Consider the following 24903-nt stretch of genomic DNA (forward strand, 5'->3'; position numbering starts at 1 on the left):
ACAATGGGATATTCACATGATGCACTTGATGTATGTTTTGGTGATCAACTTGCGAGTTCTGTGACCTTGTGAACTTATGCATAGGGGTTGGCACACGTTTTCGTCTTGACTCTCCGGTAGAAACTTTGGGGCACTCTTTGAAGTTCTTTGTGTTGGTTGAATAGATGAATCTGAGATTGTGTGATGCATATCGTATAATCATACCCGCAGATACTTGAGGTGACATTGGAGTATCTAGGTGACATTAGGGTTTTGGTTTATTTGTGTCTTAAGGTGTTATTTTACTATGAACTCTAGGGATGTTTGTGACACTTATAGGAATAGCCCAATGGATTGATCGGAAAGAATAACTTTCACTACAAGAAATATGTCAAGTTCCGACCATCACTATTGGTCACTGAAAGGTCATTGTTTTTCATTTGCGACCTTTTTTGACCAAAAACAGATGGTCAAAAGCTAGTGGTCATAAACTGAAATTAACGACCTTCTCTGTGAGAAGGTCGTGGAAGGCCACGACCAAAACAAAAGGTCACTAGTTCAACGACCTTCTATTTTGGTCGCTAGCTCTCTGCCCAGGCCACGTCGGATCCGACGTGGCAAGCTGACGTGCAAAATTGTGACCAAATGAAAAGGTCGTTGACAAGATTTAGCCTGGTCCAGTTCGGTGTTTTACATGGGCCGAGCCCATTAATTGAGCCTTTTTAACATACATTTTCTGTTAATTTTCGATAGCTACATGGGCCTAGGCCAAAATTTTAGGCTTTTTATTTCATGGATCATGGCCATTTTGTGATCTATTTCATTTTTGGGCCTAAGCCTTTTTATTTTCTTGGCCATCGTCTTTTCACAATTGATTCTTTTAGTAATTTTATTCAGTTTTCCTGAATTGTTTGATTTGTGGCCTTTTTAGGGCCCAGATAGTATATGTTTCATTTCCAATATATCAACAATAAAGTACCAGCAATAAATAACCAGTATTTTGGTCAAGAGAGCCCCAATCATACAAATTTTCAGAAATGACGACCAAAATGATATATTATATATATTACAATCATGCCATAGTTCACATCATCCAGGAATTTAGAACAACTACAAAAGTGCTGCTATGAAGTCCTATAACAGCCATTCACATCATCCAGGAACATATAATTAGCTACAAAGATGAAGCATTCCCTTTTTCCAACTTCTTGAGCCTAGAGCTCCTGTAAAAGACAGGAAATGATCATTATCATGGCTGTGAATTCAGAATGAAAGCAATATGCTCGAACATACAATAGCTAGGAAAAGAATATTGAACAAAATGATAAATAAATACACAAGCAGCTAGGGGTCGATCCTAAAGCATGAGGGCACAGATAACAGTAGCAACCATGAGTAAATATTAGCAAATATTATATTGGTGGAAAAAGTAAATACCAGCAAGCTCTAAGAAGACTCCAAGAAATTGACGGCTCACAATACAATCATGCATTTGACAACAAATACTACTAGAATTAAGGTGCAGAACACATTCTAAGCAGTATCAACATAATGGTGGTAACAATTAACATTAACAACTAGTAGGACATCAATCAAGCACAACTAAGCTACTAACATTCACCAAATTTAAAAATGTGTCCATCTAGTTAACAAAAGTACAACACCACACTTAGTAACTCGGAGCAAGAAAAAGATCATGTTGCTTAGGAGCTACCACAAATGATACTGATCATGGGCAAAAACAAGTTGGTATGATATCATTCATTCATTCGTTCTCATCACGATCATACATTGAATTCATTAAAGGTTACGGATTCATTTCTTGACATAGCATTGGAAAATCACAAGAATAGTATATGAACCAAAGTGTCCAGATAAGTAGATAACACATGGAGGTTGAAGGAAATATGCCCTAGAGGCACTAATAAAGTTGTTATTTATATTTCCTTATATCATTATAAATGTTTATTATTCATGCTAGAATTGTATGAACCGGAAACTTAGTACATGTGTGAATACATAGACAAACAAAGTGTCACTAGTATGCCTCTACTTGACTAGCTTGTTGAATCAAAGATGCTTGAGTTTCCTAACCATAGACATGAGTTGTCATTTGATTAATGGGATCACATCATTAGAGAATGATGTGATTGACTTGACCCATTCCGTTATCTTAGCATTTTGATCGTTTAGTATATTGCTATTGCTTTCTTCATGACTTATACATGTTCCTGTGACTATGAGATTATGCAACTCCCGAATATCGGAGGAACACTTTGTGTGCTACCAAACGTCACAACATAATTGGGTGATTATAAAGGTGTTCTACAGGTGTCTCTGATGGTACTTGTTGAGTTGGCATAGATCAAGATTAGGATTTGTCACTCCGATTGTCGGAGAGGTATCTCTGGGCCCTCTCGATAATGCACATCACTATACGCCTTGCAAGCAAAGCAAGTAATGAGTTAGTTGCGGAATGATGTATTATGGAACGAGTAAATAGACTTGCCAGTAACAAGATTGAACTAGGTATTGAGATACCGACGATCGAATCTCGGGCAAGTAACATACCGATGACAAAGGGAACAATGTATGTTGTTATGCGGTTTGACCGATAAAGATCTTCGTAGAATATGTAGGAACCAATATGGGCATCCTGGTTCCACTATTGGTTATTGACCGGAGATGAGTCTCGGTCATGTCTACATAGTTCTCCAACCCGAGGGTCCGCATGCTTAATGTTCGGTGACGATCGGTAATATGAGTTTATGTGTTTTGATGTACCGAAGGTAGTTTGGATCCCCCGATATGATCACGGACATGACGAGGAGTCTCGAAATGGTCGAGACATAAAGATCGATATATTGGATGACTATGTTTGGACTTCGGAAGGGTTTCAGGTAAGTTCGGATGAATACCGGAGTACCGGGGGGTTACCGAGACCCCCTGGGGAGTGTAATGGGCCTCATGGGCCTTAGTGGAGAAGAGGAGGGGCAGCCAGGGTAGGCTGCACGGCCCCTCCCCCTTTAGTCCATTTTGTACAAGGAAGGGGGGGGGGGGCGCCGCCCCCCTTTTTCCTTCCCCGTCTCTCCTCCTTCCTTCCCTCCTACTCCTACTCCTACTCTTGGAAGGGTTGGAGTCCTACTCCCGATGGGAGTAGGACTCCCCTTGGGGCGTGCCTAGGAGGCCGGCCTCCTCCACTCCTTTATATACGGGGAGGGGGCACCCCATAGACACACAAGTTGATCATTGATTTTTTAGCCGTGTGCGGTGCCCCCCTCCACCATAATCCACCTCGGTCATATCGTAGTGGTGCTTAGGCGAAGCCCTGCGTCGGTAGCTTCATCAACACCGTCATCACACCGTCGTGCTGATGGAACTCTCCCTCGAAGCTCTACTGGATCGAGAGTTCATGGTACGTCACCGAGCTAAACGTGTGTAGATCGCGGAGGTGTCGTACGTTCGGTACTAGGATTAGTCGATCGTGAAGACGTAGGACTACATCAACCGCGGTGTGATAACGCTTCCGCTTATGGTCTACGAGGGTATGTGGACGACACTCTCCCCTCTTGTTGCTAGGCGTCACCATCATCTTGCGTGTGCGTAGGATATTTTTTTTGAAATTACTGCGTAAACCAACAAAGGTCACAATCACATAGCAAAAGGAATAGTGGGACAGACCGAGGACTTACCCTCTGGACAAATCAAAGACTTCACGCTTCCTCACGCTTCCTCTTCCTCAGTGGAAAAATCAATGACTTCACTTCCTCTTCCTCATGCACCAACAGGAAGACCATCTCAAACACCTTGGTGCCAACAACCTGCAAAACAGCACAACCATCCACACATTCAGGACTGACTTTAGATCAGCGGGTCCATTGACACAAGGCAATAAGAAACTATACTCACACAGCGATAATCACTAGCATTCCCAACAATGATCTAGGTCTCTAGTTTACTGTTTATTTCCTCTAGGTACATCAATTAATTAAGTACAAATAGTTAGTTCGCTGCTAGCTTGTGTAGGTACAACAAGGCTATCAATCAATTAATTCAGTCCGAGCAGTTAATAGCAAGGCCGTGTAGGTACACCATTGGGACTGAAATACTAATCAGAAGAGTGATTGATACTTGTGGCTGAGAGTGATCATGCTGAGTGAATCAATGGATTCTCAACCGCGTGCACACATGAATAGCCTAAGCTTACGATGTACGGTAAGTTAGGGTCAATGCAAAATTAATTAGCTAAAATAAACTACTTGATAACCCACAAGTATAGGGGATCGCAACAGTTTTCGAGGGTAGAGTATTCAACCCAAATTTCTTGATTCGACACAAGGGGAGCCAAAGAATATTCTCAAGTATTAGCAGCTGAGTTGTCAATTCAACCACACCTGGAAACTTAATATCTGCAGCGAAGTGTTTAGTAGCAAAGTAATATGATAGTAGTGGTAACGGTAGCAAAAGGTAACAGTAGTAAAAGTAATGTTTTTGGTATTTTGTAGTGATGATAGCAATAGCAACGGAAAAGTAAATAAGCGAAGAACAATATATGGAAAGCCTGTAGGCAATGGATCGGTGATAGAGAATTATGCCGGATGCAGTTCATCATGTAACAGTCATAACCTAGGGTGACACAGAACTAGCTCCAGTTCATTGATATAATGTAGGCATGTATTCCGAACATAGTCATACGTGCTTATGGAAAAGAACTTGCATGACATCTTTTGTCCTACCCCCCCATGGCAGTGGGGTCCTTACGGAAACTAAAGGATATTAAGGCCTCCTTTTAATAGAGAACCAGAACAAAGCATTAACGCATAGTGAATACATGAACTCCTCAAACTACGTTCATCCCCGATAAGTATCCCGATTATCATCACTTCGAGATTAACGGATCATAACACATAATAGGTGACTATAGACTTGCAAGATAGGATGAAGAACACTCATATATTTATGAAAACATAATAGGTTCAGATGTGAAATCATGGCACTCGGGCCCTACTGACAAGCATTAAGCATAGCAAAGTCATAGCAACATCAATCTCAGAACATAGTGGACACTCGGGATCAAACCCTAACAAAACTAACTCGATTACATGATAGATCCCATCCAACCCATCACCATCCAGCAAGCCTACAATGGAATTACTCACGCACGGTGGTGAGCATCATGAAATTGGTGATGGAGGATGGTTGATGATGTCGATGGCGACGAATTCCCCTCTCCGGAGCCCCGAACGGACTCCAAATCAGCCCTCCCGGGAGGTTTTAGGGCTTGGCGGTGGCTCCATATTGTAAAACACGATGATTTCTTCTCTCTGATTTTTTTCTCATCAAAACTCAATATATGGAGGTGGAGTTGGAGTCGGAGAAGCAACAGGGGGCCCACGAGGTAGGGGGCGCGCCCTAGCGGGGCAGGCGCGCCCCCCACCCTCGTGGCAAGGTGGTGGCCCCCTGGCCTTCATCTTTGGCAGGTATTTTTCTTATTTTCTGAAAAGTGTCTCCGTGAAGTTTCAGGTCATTCCGAGAACGTTTGCTCCTGCACATAAATCACACCATGGTAATTCTGCTGAAAACAGCGTTAGTCTGGGTTAGTTCCATTCAAATCATGCAAGTTAGAGTCCAAAACAAGGGCAAAAGTGTTTGGAAAAATAGATATGTTGGAGATGTATCAACTCCCCCAACCTTAAACCTTTGCTTGTCCTCAAGCAATTCAGTTGACAAATTGAAAGTGATAAAGAAAAACTTTTACATACTCTGTTTGCTCTTGTTGTAAATATGTAAAGCCAGCATTCAAGTTTTCAGCAAAGATTATAACTAACCACATTTGCAATAATGCATAGGTCTCAAGTTTACTCATATCAATAGCATAATCAACTAGCGAGCCATAATAATAAAACTTGGATGACAACACTTTCTCAAAACAATCATAATATGATATAACATGATGGTATCTCACTAGCCCTTTCTGAGACCGCAAAACATAAATGCAGAGCACCTTTAAAGACCAAGGACTGACTAGACATTGTAATTCATGGTAAAAGAGATCCAGTCAAGTCATACTCAATGTAAACTAACAGTAATGAATGTAAAAGAGATCCAGTCAAGTCCAACTGGTGCTCTTTTAATAAGAGGATGATGACTCGGCATAAAAGTAAATAGATAGGCCCTTCGCAGAGGGAAGCAGAGATTTGTAGAGGTGCCAGAGCTCGGTTTTGAAATAGAGGTGAATAATATTTTGAGCGGTATACTTTCATTGTCAACATAACAACCAAGAGATGGCGATATCTTCCATGCTACACACATTATAGGCGGTTCCCAAAAAGAATGGTAAAGTTTATACTCCCCCTTCCACCAACAAGCATCAATCCATTGCTTGCTCGAAACAACGAGTGCCTCCAACTAACAAGAGTCCCAGGGGGAGTTTTGTTTGCAATTATTTTGATTTAGTTTGCATAAAGCATGGGACTGGGCATCCCGATGACCAGCCATTTATCTCGTGAGTGAGGAGCGGAGTCCACTCCTCTTGAGAATAACCCGCCTAACATGGAAGATACAGACAGCCCTAGTTGATACATGAGCTATTCGAGCATACAAAACAGGATATTTATTTGAAGGTTTAGAGTTTGGTACATACAAATTTAGTTGGAACGGCAGGTAGATACCATATATAGGTAGGTATGGTGGACTCATGTGGAATAACTTTGGGGTTTAAGGGATTTGGATACACAAGCAGTATTCCCGCTTAGTATAGGTGAAGGCTAGCAAAAGACTGGGAAGAGACCAGCTAGAGAGCGACAACAGTCATTAACATGCATTAAAATTAATCAATACCGAATGCAAGCATGAGTAGGATATAATCCACCATGAACATAAATGTCATGAAGGCTATGTTGATTTTGTTTTAACTACATGCGTGAACATGCGCCAAGTCAAGTCACTTAAATCATTCAGAGGAGGATACCACCCTATCATACCACATCATAACCATTTTAATAGCATGTTCGCATGCAAGGTAAACCATTATAACTCATAGCTAATCAAGCATGGCACAAGAAACTATGATCTATAATTGTCATTGCAAACATGTTTATTCATAATAGGCTGAATCAGGAACGATGAACTAATCATATTTACAAAAACAGAAGAGGTCGAGTTCTTACCAGCTTTTCTCATCTCAGCCAGTCCATCATATAACATCATAATTGCCCTTCACTTGCATGACCGAACAATGTGAATAATAATAATAGTGCACGTGCATTGGACTAAGCTGGAATCTGCAAGCATTCAATAAACAGGAGAAGACAAGGCAATATGGGCTCTTTTGTCAGATCAACATTAGTGCATATAAGACCCACTTCAACAATTTAATTATGGTCTTCTCCTATCGACCCCCAAAGAAAAGAAAAGAAATAAAACTATTTACACGGGAAAGCTCCCAACAAGCAAAAGAAGAACATGAAATCTTTTTGGTTTTTCTTTTTAATTTCTACTACAAGCATGGAAAGTAAATTAATTAAAAGCTACAACTAATTTTTTTTTGTTTTTCTTAAGGTTTATTAAACACACAAGAAGAAAGCATAAAAAGGAAAATAAACTAGCATGGATGATACAATGAAAAAGTGTGAGCACCGACATCTAGCAATGAGTGTGTGAGCATAAATGTAATGTCGGTGGGAAATACGTACTCCCCGAAGCTTAGGCTTTTGGCCTAAGTTGGTCTATGGCCACGGCTGGCCTGGCTGATATCCATAATAGTAGCTGGGGTCGTACTGTGATGCAGCAGCTATCGTCTGCTGAGCTGCAGCGTGGCGATGAGCGGCCTCTTCTCTCCTCTCGTACTCATCTGCCTCCTCTCTGGTAATAGTATATCCTCCTCTTGCCTGATAATCAAAGAGAGCAGGAGCAGAGAGAGTAATACGGACAGCACGGATAATCAGATAACAGACAGAAATTTTTTTATTTTTATTTTATTTAATATAAATAACAAAAAGTAAAAGTGGGGTACAGAAGGTTGTGCCTTCTAGTTTCATCCATCTCATGATCATCAAAAGGAATCCACTAACAAGGTTGATCAAGTCTTGTTAATGAACTCATTCTGAATAACATGGAACCGGAGAAATTTCGAATAACACTATGTTACCTCAATGGGGATATGCACATCCCCAATAATAAGAATATCATATTTCTTCTTGATGGTAGGAATAGGAAATTCAAAGCCTCCAAATATAATCAATGGAATTTTTCCAATAGAATTGATATTGTGAACTTGAGGTTGTTTCCTCGGAAAGTGTATCGTATGCTCATTACCATTAACATGAAAAGTGACATTGACTTTAGTGCAATCAATAACAGCCCCTGTAGTATTCAAAAAGGCTCTTCCAAGAATAATAGACATACTATCGTCCTCGGGAATGTCAAGAATAACAAAGTTCGTTAAAATAGTAACATTTGCAACTACAACAGGCACATCCTCACAAATACCGACATGTATAGCAGTTGATTTATCAGCCATTTGCAAAGATATTTCAGTAGGTGTCAACTTATTCAAATCAAGTCTACGATATAAAGAGAGAGGCATAACACTAACACCGGCTCCAAGATCACATAAAGCAGTTTTAACATAGTTTCTTTTAATAGAGCATGGTATAGTGGGTACTCCTGGATCTCCAAGTTTCTTTGGTATTCCACCCTTAAAAGTATAATTAGCAAGCATGGTGGAAATTTCAGCTTCCGGTATCTTTCTTTTATTTGTAATTATATCTTTCATGTACTTAGCATAAGGATTGGTTTTAAGCATATCAGTTAATCGCATACGCAAAAAGATAGGTCTAATCATTTCAGCAAAGCGCTCAAAATCCTCATCATCCTTTTTCTTGGATGGTTTGGGAGGAAAAGGCATGGGTATCTGAACCCAAGGCTCTCTTTCTTTACCATGTTTCCTAGCAACAAAGTCTTTCTTATTATAACGTTGATTCTTTGATTGTGGGTTATCAAGATCAACAGCAGGTTCAATTTCTATATCATTATCATTACGAGGTTGAGCATCATCATGAACATTATTATTAACATTATCATTAGTTTCAGTTTCATTACCAGGTTGTGTTTCAGCATCAGAAATAGAAATATCATTTGGATTGTCAAGTGTTTCAACAATAGGATCACTAGAAGCATGCAAAGTCCTATCATTTTTCTTTTTCTTCTTTTTAGAAGAACTAGGTGCATCTATATTATTTCTCTGAGAATCTTGCTCAATTCTCTTAGGGTGGCCTTCAGGATACAAAGGTTCCTGAGTCATTCTTCCAGTTCTAGTAGCCACTCTAACAGCATAATCATTATCTTTACTATTCAATTCATTGAGAAAATCATTTTGAGATTTCAGTACTTGTTATACTTGAGTGGTAACCATAGAAGCATGTTTACTAATAAGTTTAAGTTCAACTTTGACATTAGCCATATAATCACCCAAGTGTCCAAGCATATTTGAATTATATTTTAATTGTCTACCAAAATAAACATTAAAATCTTCTTGCTTAGCCATAAATTTATCAAACTCATCTAAGCATGGGCTAGCAATTTTAGTAAATGGGATTACAGCTTTATCATATCTATAGAGAGAATTTACCTTTACTACCTGTGTCAGGTTATCAAGACCATGAGTTTCTTCAATAGGTAATGGATTAAGATTATATGTTTCTTCAAGGGGCGGTAAATTAAGACCGTGTATTTCTTCGATAGGAGGTAAATTCTTAACATCTTCAGCTTTAATACCTTTTTCTTTCATAGATTTCTTTGCCGCTTGCATATCTTCAGGACTGAGAAATAGAATACCCCTCTTCTTCGGAGTTGGTTTAGGAATAGGCTCAGGAATTGGCTCCGGAGGTGTCCAATTATTTTCATTTGTCAACATATTATTCAATAGAATTTCAGCTTCATCCGGTGTTCTTTCCCTGAAAACAGAACCAGCACAACTATCCAGGTAATCTCTGGAGGCATCGGTTAGTCCATTATAAAAGATATCAAGTATTTCATTTTTCTTAAGAGGATGATCAGGCAAAGCATTAAGTAATTGGAGAAGCCTCCCCCAAGCTTGTGGGAGACTCTCTTCTTCAATTTGCACAAAATTATATATATATCCCTTAAAGAAACTTGTTTCTTATGAGCAGGGAAATATTTAGCAAAGAAGTAATAAATTATATCCTGGGGACTACGCACACAACCAAGATCAAGAGAATTAAACCATATCTGAGCATCACCCTTTAACGAGAATGGAAATATTTTAAGGATGTAAAAGTAGCGAGTTCTCTCATCTTTAGTGAACAGGGTAGCTATATCATTCAGTTTAGTAAGATGTGCCACAACATTTTCAGATTCATAACCATGAAAAGGATCAGATTCAACCAAAGTAATTATATCAGGATCAATAGAGAATTCATAATCCATATCAGTAACAAAGATAGGTGAAGTAGCAAAAGCAGGGTCAGGTTTCATTCTAGCATTTAGAGATTGCTTACTCCATTTATCTAATAACTTTTTAAGTTCAGTTCTATTTCTGCAAGCTAAAATGGCTAAAGAAGCATCTTGATAAAAAACATAGCCCTTAGGAATGGCAAGTGGTTCTTCATCATCACTTTCATCAGTATCATCAGATTAAATATTTTCAATTTCTCTAGCCCTAGCAAGTTGTTCATCAAGAAAAGCACTAAGTGGCATAGTAGTATCAGGCATAGAGGTAGTTTCAGCATAAGTATCATGCATAGCAGAAGTGGCATCATCAATAACACGCGACATATCAGAACGAATAGCAGAAGCAGGTGTAGGTGTCGCAAGCTTACTCAAAACAGAAGGTGAGTCAAGTGCAGAGCTAGATGGCAGTTCCTTACCTCCCTCGTAGTTGAGGGATAGATCTTGGTTTTTGGATCTCTCAAGTTCTTCATAATGATAAGCAGATATATATCCCAGCTGACTCAAAGAATAGAGCTATGCTCCCGGCAACGGCACCAGAAAATAGTCTTGATAACCCACAAGTATAGGGGATCGCAACAGTTTTCGAGGGTAGAGTATTCAACCCAAATTTATTGATTCGACACAAGGGGAGACAAAGAATATTCTCAAGTATTAGCAGCTGAGTTGTCAATTCAACCACACCTGGAAACATAATATCTGCAGCAAAGTGTTTAGTAACAAAGTAATATAATAGTAGTGGTAACAGTAGCAAAAGGTAACAGTAGTAAAAGTAATGATTTTGGTATTTTGTAGTGATGATAGCAATAGCAACGGAAAAGTAAATAAGCGAAGAACAATATATGGAAAGCTTGTAGGCAATGGATCGGTGATACAGAATTATGCCGGATGTGGTTCATCATGTAACAGTCATAACCTAGGGTGACACATAACTAGCTCCAGTTCATTGATATAATGTAGGCATGTATTCCGAACATAGTCATACGTGCTTATGGAAAAGAACTTGCATGACATCTTTTGTCCTACCCTCCTGTGGCAGCGGGGTCCTTACGGAAACTAAGGGATATTAAGGCCTCCTTTTAATAGAGAACCGGAACAAAGCATTAACACATAGTGAATACATGAACTCCTCAAACAACGGTCATCACCGGTAAGTATCTCGATTATCGTCACTTCGGGGTTAACGGATCATAACACATAATAGGTGACTATAGACTTGCAAGATATGAGCAAGAACACTCATATATTGATGAAAGAATAATACGTTCAGATCTGAAATCATGGCACTCGGGCCCTAGTGACAAGCATTAAGCATAGCAAAGTCATAGCAACATCAATCTCAGAACATAGTGGACACTAGGGATCAAACCCTAACAAAACTAACTCGATTACATGATAGATCCCATCCAACCCATAACCGGCGAGCAAGCCTACGATGGAATTACTCACGCACGGCGGTGAGCATCATGAAATTGGTGATGGAGGATGGTTGATGATGACGATGGCGATGGATTCCCCTCTCCGGAGCCCCGAACGGACTTCGGATCAGCCCTCCCGAGAGGTTTTAGGGCTTGGCGGCGGCTCCGTATCATAAAACGCGATGATTTCTTCTCTCTGATTTTTTTCTCATTGAAACTCAATATATGGAGGTGGAGTTGGAGTCGGAGAAGCAACAGGGGACCCACGAGGTAGGGGGCGCGCCCCCCACCCTCGTGGCAAGGTGGTGGCCCCCCTGACCTTCATCTTTGGCGGGTATTTTTCTTATTTTCTGAAAAGTGTCTCCGTGATGTTTCAGGTCATTCCGAGAACGTTTGCTCCTGCACATAAATAACACCATGGTAATTCTGCTGAAAACAGCGTCAGTCCGGGTTAGTTCCATTCAAATCATGCAAGTTAGAGTCCAAAATAAGGGCAAAAAGTGTTTGGAAAAGTAGATACATTGGAGACCTATCACTACTCGTGGGAGCAACTACACATAGTGCTATGTCCTTAGTTCAAACTTACCGACACTGAATCTGAATTAGACTAGTTGACAGCTTGGCACAGAAACTAAAGAAGAATGATGAAGCATGCAGCAGCGAAATGCTTACAACGGGTACCTTTGGAAGCCATCTTCAGTACAAAGATTCACCGGCACAGAAGCTAACCGGTGCATCATGGCCCTTCAGTTCTTCCAGAAGCTTAAAAGCTTGCTTATTCCATACTATGACAGATTGATCATCACCTCCAAAAACTATTTTGCCACGATCTGAACTAATAGCTCAAACTGTCTTGCAAGAATTTAAGTGGTAGTAGTTAATCTAGACTGTATTTGAGTAGCCAAATCAACATGGCAAGTTAAGACCCTGAATACTCTATGATGCTGCTAGAAAGACAAAAGACCAATCAAATGTACTTGAAGGTCTATGACTAGTCTGTTGATAACCACTACTATGAATGCATCAGCCATAGACCACAAAAGACCGTACAACACTTTACAATTAATGTTGTCCTATGATTCTCAACAACTTTATGAATGAGAGCAAGAACACTCCTCCTAGAACCAATGCATGAATATTCTTTTTTCGTCGTATGAAAGCAAGTGTAGAATTGATCCAATGCTCGGCCAAACAAGGAAAAGGAAAAAAAGGCTATCACATTCCTTGGTTCATATAAGAGACCTTTAGACATAAAGGGACCATGCTTGAAAGGGCAGATATAGGGTGTGCAACTATTACATGCAACCCCATGCCCATGCATTGGCAATATGGTTCAAGTTGCGTTACGCAAAAGACTCTCCTAATAACAGTAATAATGATGCATGCTTGAACATGTATACTGAGAAAAGTCAACTATTTGCTTGCATTATACAGTTTCTCAGATGATCAATTGTAATTAGTTAGTCAGATTACTATACACCCAACCATGATACATGATATAAAATTAAGTTTAAATGCAATGTTCACACAGCTAACAATTCCATTTGAGTGATTTGGATGACATTTTCTACCTCGTATGCCCTCTAAGTGTTGCTCGAAGTTCAGAACCACGCAAACTTGGATCCCAAACTTTTACCCGCATGCAAAATCACTGTATCAATCACAATCCACATTAAGGGCACACATGCATACACACAATTGTTCATGAAGAGATTTCACCGTATCAATCACTATCAACAGAGAATCTGAAAATGATTTACAGTAGCATGCGATCTAAATTATAGATTATCCCTCTACCATCTACAATTCAGTCAGAAACTAACAAGCTAGATTCATCCACGAAAATCTACAATTCAGTAAAGCATCGCAATACTGTGCACTTTTTGTTAAACTGATGAGACTAAACAACTAGCACGATTTCAGAAATGATCAAACCGTGTAGTAGACAGACATATCATGTGACTCCTACAGACTGAACCTTTTTTATACACACATGGCTGCTTGAATACAAGCACAAGCAGGACCGAACAGAAAAAAAGACCTTCCATGGCATCCTATTCCTGTAGTAGTAGGCAGGGTGGGTTGGAGGTGGAGCAGAGCATCTTCTCCATGGACCTCCTCTCTTTTCCACATGCCCTTGATTTCCTTGACACAATACAAGCAGACGAGATGGTATAATACACGCGTACATCAGATGTTGGAGGAGATGAATTAATGAAGAAAAGTAAAAGAAGAAGAAAAGGAGGATAGGGGAGGGAGGTGGGATTGGTACCCACCCTGGACCTAGATGGGGCATTTCGGGCGTGGTTGATGAGAAGGAGCTTCATCACCTTGGACTTGGAGGCTATATGTAACCAAGGGAAGGATTGGAACTCAGAATCAGTAGGCCTTGTCGATCTATGAAATGAGTCTATCTGAAGTTGTGAGAGATAGAGAGAGAGGAGAGGAGAGGAGGGAGTTACGGGCGGCAGGAATGGCTGCTTTGGGAGGAGGATGCGAATCCGTGTGAGGACGTCGCCTTCGCTGGTGGGGACATATGGGGCCGGAGAAGATTCGCTGGTGGTGGGGGCCGTGGCTGGCGTGCAGCTTGGGTGGATCCTCCTCGAGGAGCTTGGCCTTGGTGCAGCAGATCTCGGCGTTGAGCACGCATAGTCGATGGTGGGAGAGGCGGCCGCCCGAGCAAATCAATGAGAAGGGGTCAGAGGTCACAACCGTGCGAGGCAAATCGCCAGTAAAATGACTCGGCTGTGGGAGGAGACGGACCTGATTTGGCCGGAGGGGACCGCTGCATGTCCTCGCCATCATGGATCCGGCCACCGTCTCGCCCGCACGGCCTGGATGCGCCTGCCGCGTCGTGGTCGAAGTGGAGAAGATGGCGAGGTCGGGGGAAGAGCCGAAGGGGGCAGAGATGGAGGCTGGCCGCGCCGGGGATGCCATGAGATGCTCTGCTATCCGCGGGCGAGGAGCGAGGCGATGAGGAGCAGACGCATGGGCGTGAATGGCGGGAGCAGGTGGTCATCCACGAAGGCGAGGAGGAGCGGCTCGAGGTGGGAGGGGAGGGGAGGTTGCGGCGGGATCGGCCGCCATAGGTGGCAGCGGCAGTCCAATGGAGGGAGAGGGGTTAGGGTTTGGGCTGCGGATCATGGGGGAGGAGTGGTGTGCGGGGGAGAGGGGGAGAGGGGGGAGGAGTGGTGTGCAGTGGGTGAGTGGTGGCATTCCGCCATTGACAGGTGGGCCCGCGAGGAATTAGGCCCACATGTCAGTGTCCTCAACGACATGTGGTGTAGGTGAGGGGAGCTGCTTTAGGGTGGGTGTGGGCGCGGAGAGGATGAGGGGTGTGGGTCGTTGGATCTGGCAGTATCCGACGGTCTCTAATGCTTGATCCGCATGACATGTCCATAGACCAATTAGAACAAAGTGCAGGCTTTGATGACGTTATGACCATTTAAAATGGTCTTAATCATTTTTTTATTTTCCGAGTGCCCAAAATGAGTTTCTTTGTGAAGGACCTACCATATATTTGTTGCAAAATTGGACCAAATCAATTTTCTAACATACTAGCCATATTTAATGCACAATGACAAAATGGTTGGGTGTCAAAATCTATGATCCACCTCTGGTGAAAAAGGCAAATTCCCGCCGATTCAGTAGGAAGCGGGTCAAATTTGAACTGCAGCTGCCTCATAGTTTGCTCTTTATTTTTTTCCAAAAATCATTTCTAGGTACATAAGTATCTATTTAATGAGAGAAACATCAAAAGTTTTCCAAGATTCAACCACTAGCTAGGAACGGTCAAGCCCGCCGTTTTGACCGTATTTTGAAATGGGCATACAAAATTCAAAAAATTGGAAAACCTTCGCATTGTGTTGTTATACGTGACCAAGTTTCCAGGAAAAATAATAAACTTGAAATACGGAAATTATTTTAAAAAAGTGTTCTCGGAAATGAGCTATCATGCGTGAAGATTCATGGCTTTCAAGCTGAATGATCAATCGTATGGCCACATTCATGGCATAGTTTGTTCAAATGATCTCATATTGTGCACAAGGGTGCATCTTGGAATTACGAACAATGTTGGCTAAGAGAGTTTTCATTTTCTTTTCATGGAAAATACATTTTCCATTTTTGAGTGCCCGAAATGAGTTTTTTGTGTGAAGGACCTACCATATATTTGTTGCAAAATTGGACCTAATCAATTTTATAAAATATTAGGCCATATTTAATGCACAATTGACAAAATGGTTGGGTTTAAAAAAATTATCCACCTCTGGTGAAAAAGACAAATTTCCGTCGATTCAATAGGAAATGGGTCAAATTTGAACTACAGTTGCCTTATAGTTTGCTCGTTATTTTTTCCAAAAATAATTTCTAGTTACATGAGTATCTATTTAATCAGAAATACATGGTTTGGTGGCGATACATCGAGGTTTGGACGGTGGCCGAGGGCCCCAACTCTAGAGCGCGTAAGCTCGCATGCCCGCCGCGTGGTCACTACGTGACCGTCGCATTGCCTTGCGTTCTGGGCAGCCTAGGCATGTCTAGTGGGTTGGGCACTCCCCAGGTAGGTGCTAGGAAGAAAATTACAACGTAAGATTATCATGAGGAGACCGAACTATGCTCAAAGATGAATTATAAGCCAAGTGTTTGATTAGCGATATGGGAAATGCACATGGCCAATGGGCATGAGTTTTGGCTGAGGATGATCATCTACTAAGAAGAATGTCTTCGCAAATTTTCAGCTCAAAAGGAGGATCCTAGGTGGTACTTCCTTCACAATGCTTCTAGGTGGACAAAAACTTTGGAAATTCACCAAGGAAGATTTGTTTGGTAAATGGAGCTGAATTTTGTCATGAGGAAATGATTTGGATAGGAAAAAGTGCCAAAAAAATTCTAGGGCAATCAAGAATATATAAATAGCACTTCCTTCATAATGTGTTGTTGTGAATTGAATAGGAAAATGAATATTGTTGAATTATTTTTGAACTAGGAAAGGAAGGATTTTTACATATTTGATGAAGATATGACCCAAAGAATTTACGAGATTTTTTTGGAATTTTTTGGGAATGATAGAAATATAGGTTGCTTCACAACCTAGGGCGAAAATTGACACATGGACATGACACATAGGCAAAACTGATGAGGTGGCGCCTATTCATACCAATCCACCATAATTTACAAGGTTACGACCATCTATATTGGTCATGATCAGCTAGAAATAAGGCAGCGGACCAGTGTTGTGTGCTTTGTGACCATTCGTGTAAGAAAATTACGACCTTTCTGACCAAAATGGTCGATATAGTTTAGGGTTTGGAGCCCCCCGAACAGCTTTTGACCAATTGGTCTGAAATGGTCATAGATCTATGACCAATTCTTCCAGGGTCACTGACAGGAGGTCACTAGTTGACATATTTCTTGTAGTGTTTGAGGTGGTTTCGTACCCTACAATAATTTCTTCGTTTGTTCTCCGCTATTAGTGACTTTGGAGTGACTCTTTGTTGCATGTTGAGAGATTGTTATATGATCTAATTATGTTATTATTGTTGAGAGAACTTGCACTAGTGAAAGTATGAACCCTAGGCCTTGTTTCAACGCATTCCAATACCATTTTCACTCACTTTTATCATTAGTTACCTTGCTGTTTTTATAATTTCAGATTATAAAAACCTATATCTACCATCCATATTGCACTTGTATCACCATTTGTTCGCCGAACTAGTGCACCTCTACAATTTACCATCGTATTGGGTGTGTTGGGGACACAAGAGACTCTTTGTTATTTGGTTGCAGGGTTGTTTGAGAGAGACCATCTTCATCCTACGCCTCCCACCGACTGATAAACCTTAGGTCATCCACTTGAGGGAAATTTGCTACTGTCCTACAAACCTCGTCACTTGGAGGCCCAACAACGTCTACAAGAAGAAGGTTGTGTAGTAGACATCAAGCTCTTTTCTGCGCTGTTGCCAGGGAGGTGAGTGCTTGAAGGTATATCTTCAGATCTTGCAATCGAATCTTTTTGTTTCTTGTTTTATTACTAGTTTAGTCTATAAAAGAAAACTACAACAAATGGAATTAAGGTTGCCACATATGCTTCATCTTTTTAATGTCTTTCGTGAAAATAAGGATTCCAATAATTGTGCCAAAGTGTTAGAAGAAGAATGTATTAAAATGTTTGGCACTAAATCTTTGGATGATGAGCATGATTGCAATGTTGTTAGTATGAATTCTTTGAATATCCATGATTCTAATGATATGCAAAGCCAGAAGCTTGGGGATGCTATGTTTGATGAAGATGATATTTTTTGTCCCCCAAGTTTTGATGAGCAAATTTACTATGATGAAAGAATGCTTCCTATCTATGATGCTTACTGTGATGACACGTATGCTATAGAGAATAATGATAACGGTGAAACTTGTCATCTTGATTTCAATTTTCAATCCCATGATAGTTATTTTGTTGAATTTGCTCCCACTATTTCAAATGAGAAGAATTTTGCTTATGTGGAGAGTAGTAAAAATTCTATGCTTGTAGATCATGAAAAGAATGCTTTATGTGATGGTTATATTTTTGAATTCATTCATGATTCTACTGAAAATTATTATGAGGGAGGAATATATGCTCGTAGGAATTGCAATAATATCAAGTTTCCTCTCTATGTGCTTAAAATCTTAAAGTTATGCTTGTTTTTCTTTCCTATGCTAGTTGATTCTTGTTCCCATAAATTGTTTGCTCACAAAATCCCTATGCATAGGAAGTGGGTTAGAATTAAATGTTCTATTCATATTCTTCATGATGCTCTCTTTATGTTTCAATTCCTATCTTTTATGACAGCATCATTGAAATTGTCATGCCTAGCTAAAAAGGCATTAAAGAAAAGCGATTGTTGGGAGACAACCCAATATTTACCCCTACTGTTTTTGTGTGGCCACATGATTTAGCTACATCAGTAATCATGTTTTATAGCTTTTGTTTGAATAAAGTGCCAAGTAAGACCTTTGGGAGGCCTTACGGTGATAGTTGATTTGATCTTGCTGAAAAATACAAACTTTTGCGCTCAGGTAAACAATTCTCATTTTTAACAGAAGCACGATAAAATACTGATTCTTTTTGAAGAAGATTAATAAATAAATTGCCTAGGACTTCCTAATTTCTAGGGAGTTTTGGAGTTACAGAAGTATTCGAAATATCCAGATTGCTACAGATTGTTCTGTTTTCGACAGATTCTGTTTTCTATGTGTTGTTTGCTTATTTTGATGAATCTATGAGTACTATCGAAGGGTATGAACCATGGAGAAGTTGGAATATAGTAGAAATTACACCAATATAAATAAAGAATCAGTTCACAACAGTACCAAAATTGGTGATTTATTTTCTTATACTAACGGAGCTTATGAGATTTTCTGTTGAGTTTTGTGTTGTGAAGTTTCAAGTTTTGGGTAAAGATTCGATGAACTACGGAATAGGGAGTGGAAAGAGCCTAAGATTGGGGATGCCCAAGTCACCCCAAGGTAATATTCAACGACAACCAAGAGCCTAAGCTTGGGGATGCCCCAGATGGCATCACCTCTTTCGTCTTCGTTCATCGGTAACTTTACTTGAGGCTATATTTTTATTCACCACATGATATGTGTTTTTCTTGGAGCGTCATTTTATTTTATTAGGATTTGCTTTTTGTTATTTAGAGTAATGTTTTTCATCTTTTAGTTCAATAAAAAGGTCAAGTATAGTCTTTACCATGCTTATTGTACAAGTCTATATGTTGCTATTTTGAAAACAAAAATTTGCTGTTATGTTTTGAATATTGATGAATAGTCAGAACATGATAAAATCTTGAAATTTTCATACAATGAGTAACAACAAATTATCTTCAGTGTGGTAATGTTTTAGAATTTTTGGAGTTAAAGAAGTATGATTGCTCTTGCGTGCTTTATAGACTATATTGTTTAGACAGATTGTTGTTTTGTTTGCATATGTTTGCTTGGTTAATGATTCTATTTGAGCATAGGAGTATTAAATATGTAGAGGCATTTAGTATGCAATGTCAAATAATAATTTTAGTAATTTTGCTACAGTAGAGAATAATAAGGTTATGCATGGATTTATACTAACTTATCTCACGAGTTCTTGTTGAGCTTTGTGTGGATGAAGTTTTTGATATTTAGGGAAACCACGATATGAAACGAATTAAGGAGACACAAAAGCTCAAGCTTGGCGATGCCCAAGGCATCCTAAGTTAATATTTCAAGAAGTCTCAAGCATCTAAGCTTGAGGATGCCCCGGTAGGCATCCTGCCTTCTTCTTCAACAATTATCGGTCAATTTTGGTTGAGCCTAAAGTTTTTGCTTCTTGACATGATATGTGCTATCCTTGCAATGTCATTTTATTTAGTTTTGCTTGCTGTTTGAATAAAGCACTTAAGATCTGAAATTTTATTTAAGAGGAGTCTTCACATAGTTACATAATTATTTGACTACTCATTGATCTTCACTTATATCTTTTAGAGTAGTTTGTCATTTTCTCTAGTGCTTCACTTATATCTTTTTAGAGCACGGAAGTGGTTTTATTTTGAAGAAATAGATGAAGTCTCATGCTTCGCTTATATTATTTTGAGAGTCTTAAACAGCATGGTAATTTGCTCTGGTTATAAATTTAGTCCTAATATGATGGGCATCCAAGAGGGCTATAATAAAAACTTTCATATAAAGTGCATTGAATACTATGAGAAGTCTGATCCCTTATGATTGTTTTGAGATATGAAGATGGAGATATTAGAGTCATGCTAGTGAGTAGTTGTGAATTTGGGAAATACTTGTGTTAAGGTTTGTGAGTCCCGTAGCATGCACATATGGTGAACCATTATGTAACGAAGTTGGAGCATGAGATATTTTTTATTGTCTTCCTTATGAGTGGCAGTTGGGGATGAGCAATGATATTTTCCTACCAATCTATCCCCCTAGGAGCATGCGCGTAGTACTTTGTTTCGATAGCTAATATACTTTTGCAATAAGTATGTGAGTTCTTTATGAGTAATGTTGAATCCATGGATTATACGCACTCTCATCCTTCCACCATTGCTAGCCTCTCTAGTACCGCACAACTTTCATCGGTACCATAAACCCACCATATACCTTCCTCAAAACAGCCGCCATACCTACCTATTATGGCATTTCCATAGCCATTCCAAGATATATTGCCATGCAACTTTCCACCATTTCGTTTATTATGACATGCTTAATCATTGTCGTATTGCTTTGCATGATCATGTAGTTGACATCATATTTGTGGCAAAGCTACCGATCATAATTCTTTCATACATGTCACTCTTGATTCATTGCACATCCCGGTACACCGCCGGAGGCATTCATATAGAGTCATATTTTGTTCTAAGTATCGAGTTGTAATTCTTGAGTTGTAAGTAAATAAAAGTGTGATGATCTTCATTGTTGGGGCATTGTCCCATGTGAGTAAATAAAAAAAGAGAGAAAGGCAAAAAATGAGAAGGCCCAAAAAAACAGAAAAAAGAGAGAGAAAAAGAGAGAAGGGGCAATGCTACTATCCTTTTACCACACTTATGCTTCAAAGTAGCACCGTGATCTTCATGATAGAGAGTCTCCTATATTGTCACTTTCATATACTTGTGGGAATTTTTAATTATAGAACTTGGCTTGTATATTCCAACGATGGGCTTCCTCAAATGCCCTGGGTCTTCATGAGAAAGCAAGTTGGATGCACACCCACTTAGTTTTCTTTTTGAGCTTTCATATACTTATAGCTCTAGTGCATCCGTTGCATGGCAATCCCTACTCACTCACATTGATATCTATCGATGGGTGAGGGAGTCCTGGATTAGGGGGTCTCCAGACAGCCGGACTATCTCCATTGGCCGGACTGTTAGACTATGAAGATACAAGATTGAAGACTTCGTCTCGTGTCCGGATGGGACTCTACTTGGCGTGGAAGGCAAGCTAGGCAATACGAATATGGATATCTCCGACCTTGTGTAACCCTAACCCTCTTCGGTGTCTATATAAACCGAAGGGTTTTAGTCCGTAGGACAACAACAATAACATACAATCATACCATAGGCTAGCTTCTAGGGTTTAGCCTCTCTGATCTCGTGGTAGATCTACTCTTGTACTACCCATATCATCAATATTAATCAAGCAGGACGTAGGGTTTTACCTCCATCAAGAGGGCCCAAACCTGGGTAAAACATCGTGTCCCCTGCCTCCTGTTACCATCCGGCCTAGACGCACAGTTCGGGACCCCCTACCCGAGATCCGCCGGTTTTGACACCGACATTGGTGCTTTCATTGAGAGTTACTCTGTGTCGTCGCTGTTAGGCTTGATGGCTCCTACTATCATCGATAGAGATGCGGTCCATGGTGAGACTTTTCTCCCCGGACAGATCTTCGTATTCGGCGGCTTTGCACTGTGGGCTAATTCGCTTGGCCATCTGGAGCAGATTGAAAGCTATGCCCCTGGCCGTCAGGTCAGATTTGGAAGTTTGAACTACACGGCTGACATCCACGGAGACTTGATCTTTGACGGATTCGAGCCACAGCCGGGCGCGCCGCACTGTCGTGATGGGTATGACCTAGCTCTACCGCCGAACAGTACCCCAGAGGCCGTGCCCGCATCAGCTCCGACCTTCAGCTCGGAGCCAACTACGCCAAACGAGGACGGGTGGTTAGACACCGCCTCAGGGGCTGCAGTCTCAACGGCAATCGAGCGAAACACCAGCCTAACCCTCTGCGCAGCCCGTGACTCCAAGGTGTCGGATTCTTTTTCTGAGTCTGAACCGCCCGCGCCCCTGCCAATCGAATCTGATTGGGCGCCGATTATGGTATTCACCGCTGCGGATATCTTTCAGCACTCGCCCTTCGGCGACATTCTGAATTCACTAAGGTCTCTCTCTTTGTCAAGAGAGCCCTGGTCGGATTATGGCCAACAGGATTGGGATGCGGACGATGAAGAAATTCGACGCCCACCCACCACCCACTTAATAGCCACTATCGATGACTCAACTGACATGCTCGAGTTCGACTCCGAAGACATCGACGGTACGGACGACGATGCAGGAGGCGAAGAGGAACCACCGCCCACAGGGCGCTGGACGTCCACTTCATCACATAATGTATACATGGTGGACACACCAAAAGAAGATGACGACGAGGAACGGAAGGACGCACTGAAGGCTTGTTCCCTCGAGAAGCAGTCAAAGCGGCGGCGCAAGCGCCGCCCCAAATCCCGCCTCGGCAGAAATAACGATCATACAGACCCAGCGTTGGAGCAGGGTGAACCACTGCCGAACCACGGCAATACGGAGAATCAAACCGAACAAACCAATTCTGTCAAAGATAATAGTCTAGACGACATAACGCCGGACAGGCATCCGGAGCAGCAGAATGCCCGTCAAAGGCATGTTGCCACCGCGAGGAGTCTGAAAAAGCAGAAGCAAAGGCTCAAGGCTGCGGAGGACACACTCCAAATCAGATGGAGTAAAGTACTCAACACAGCAGCGAAGTACGGCGACAATCGCCCCACCAAGAGCTACCCAAAGCGGAAGTTGCTACCTGAATTCGATGAGGAGGCCTCAGACCCCCCACAACCAAAAATCAAAACAGCCACCTGGCCGGATAGACGACCTCACGGCCAACATAGAGCGGCAAACAATGCCACTCACAAGACAATACGCGATCCACGCGAGGGCTCGCACCAAAAGGACGGCGCAACCAGATCCATCTATGGACCACGCAAGCGCGCCCCAGCATACAATGTAACACAACAAACATCCGAACAACGCGGTACACCCAGATACAGGGGTGCCGCACACCCCCTATGTTTCACCGATGAGGTGCTGGACCATGAATTTCCAGAGGGATTCAAACCCGTAAACATAGAGGCATACGACGGAACAACAGACCCTGGGGTCTGGATTGAGGACTATATCCTCCATATCCATATGGCTCGAGGAGATGATCTCCACGCCATCAAGTACTTACCCCTCAAGCTCAAAGGGCCAGCTCGTCACTGGCTTAAAAGCCTCCCCGAAAACTCCATTGGAAGCTGGGAAGAGCTCGAAGACGCTTTTCGGGCAAATTTTCAAGGGACTTATGTCCGACCTCCGGACGCGGACGATTTGAGTCATATAACTCAACAGCCCGGAGAGTCAGCCCGAAAACTTTGGAACATGTTTCTTACTAAAAAGAACCAAATTGTCGACTGTCCGGACGCCAAAGCCTTGGCAGCTTTTAAGCATAGCGTCCGTGACGAATGGCTTGCCAGACACCTCGGCCAAGAAAAGCCGAGAACAATGGCAGCATTAACAAGCCTCATGACCCGCTTTTGCGCGGGTGAGGACAGCTGGCTAGCCAGATGCAGCACCAGCGACCCCAGTACATCTGAAGTTAGAGATGGAAACGGGAAATCACGGCGCAACAACAATAACAAACGCCGGAATAAAGAAGACAACACGAAGAGCACGGCAGTAAACGCCGGATTCAAAAGCTCTCGGCCAGGTCAGCAAAAGCCGCCCTCTAAAGGCGCCAGAGACGAACTGTCCAGCCTAAACAAAATTCTGGACCAAATATGTCAGATCCATAGCACCCCTGGTAAACCCGCTAATCATACCCACAGAGAATGTTGGGTCTTCAAGCAGTCCGGCAAGCTCAACGCCGTACACAAGGGGGAGGATACACCAAGCGAAGACGAGGATGAGCCTCTCAAGCAAGACACTGGGGAACAAAAGAAATTTCCACCAGAAGTCAAAACAGTAAACGTGTTACACGTGATCAAGGGAAGAAACAAAACGGCACTCCCAGAAAAATATGCCCAAGGGCCTATCACCGCGGAGTCCTGCCACTGGTCGTCTCAACCGATCACTTTCGACCATCGTGATTACTCAGCAAGTATCCGGCGTGCAGGATGGGCTGCCCTGGTATTAGACCCAATAATTGACGAATACCACTTCACACGAGTCCTGATGGACGGTGGCAGCAGTCTAAACCTGATATACCAGGACACAATCCGCGAAAT

The sequence above is a fragment of the Triticum aestivum genome, chromosome 5A, assembly GCF_018294505.1.
Source record: "Triticum aestivum cultivar Chinese Spring chromosome 5A, IWGSC CS RefSeq v2.1, whole genome shotgun sequence".
Classification (NCBI taxonomy): domain Eukaryota; kingdom Viridiplantae; phylum Streptophyta; class Magnoliopsida; order Poales; family Poaceae; genus Triticum; species Triticum aestivum.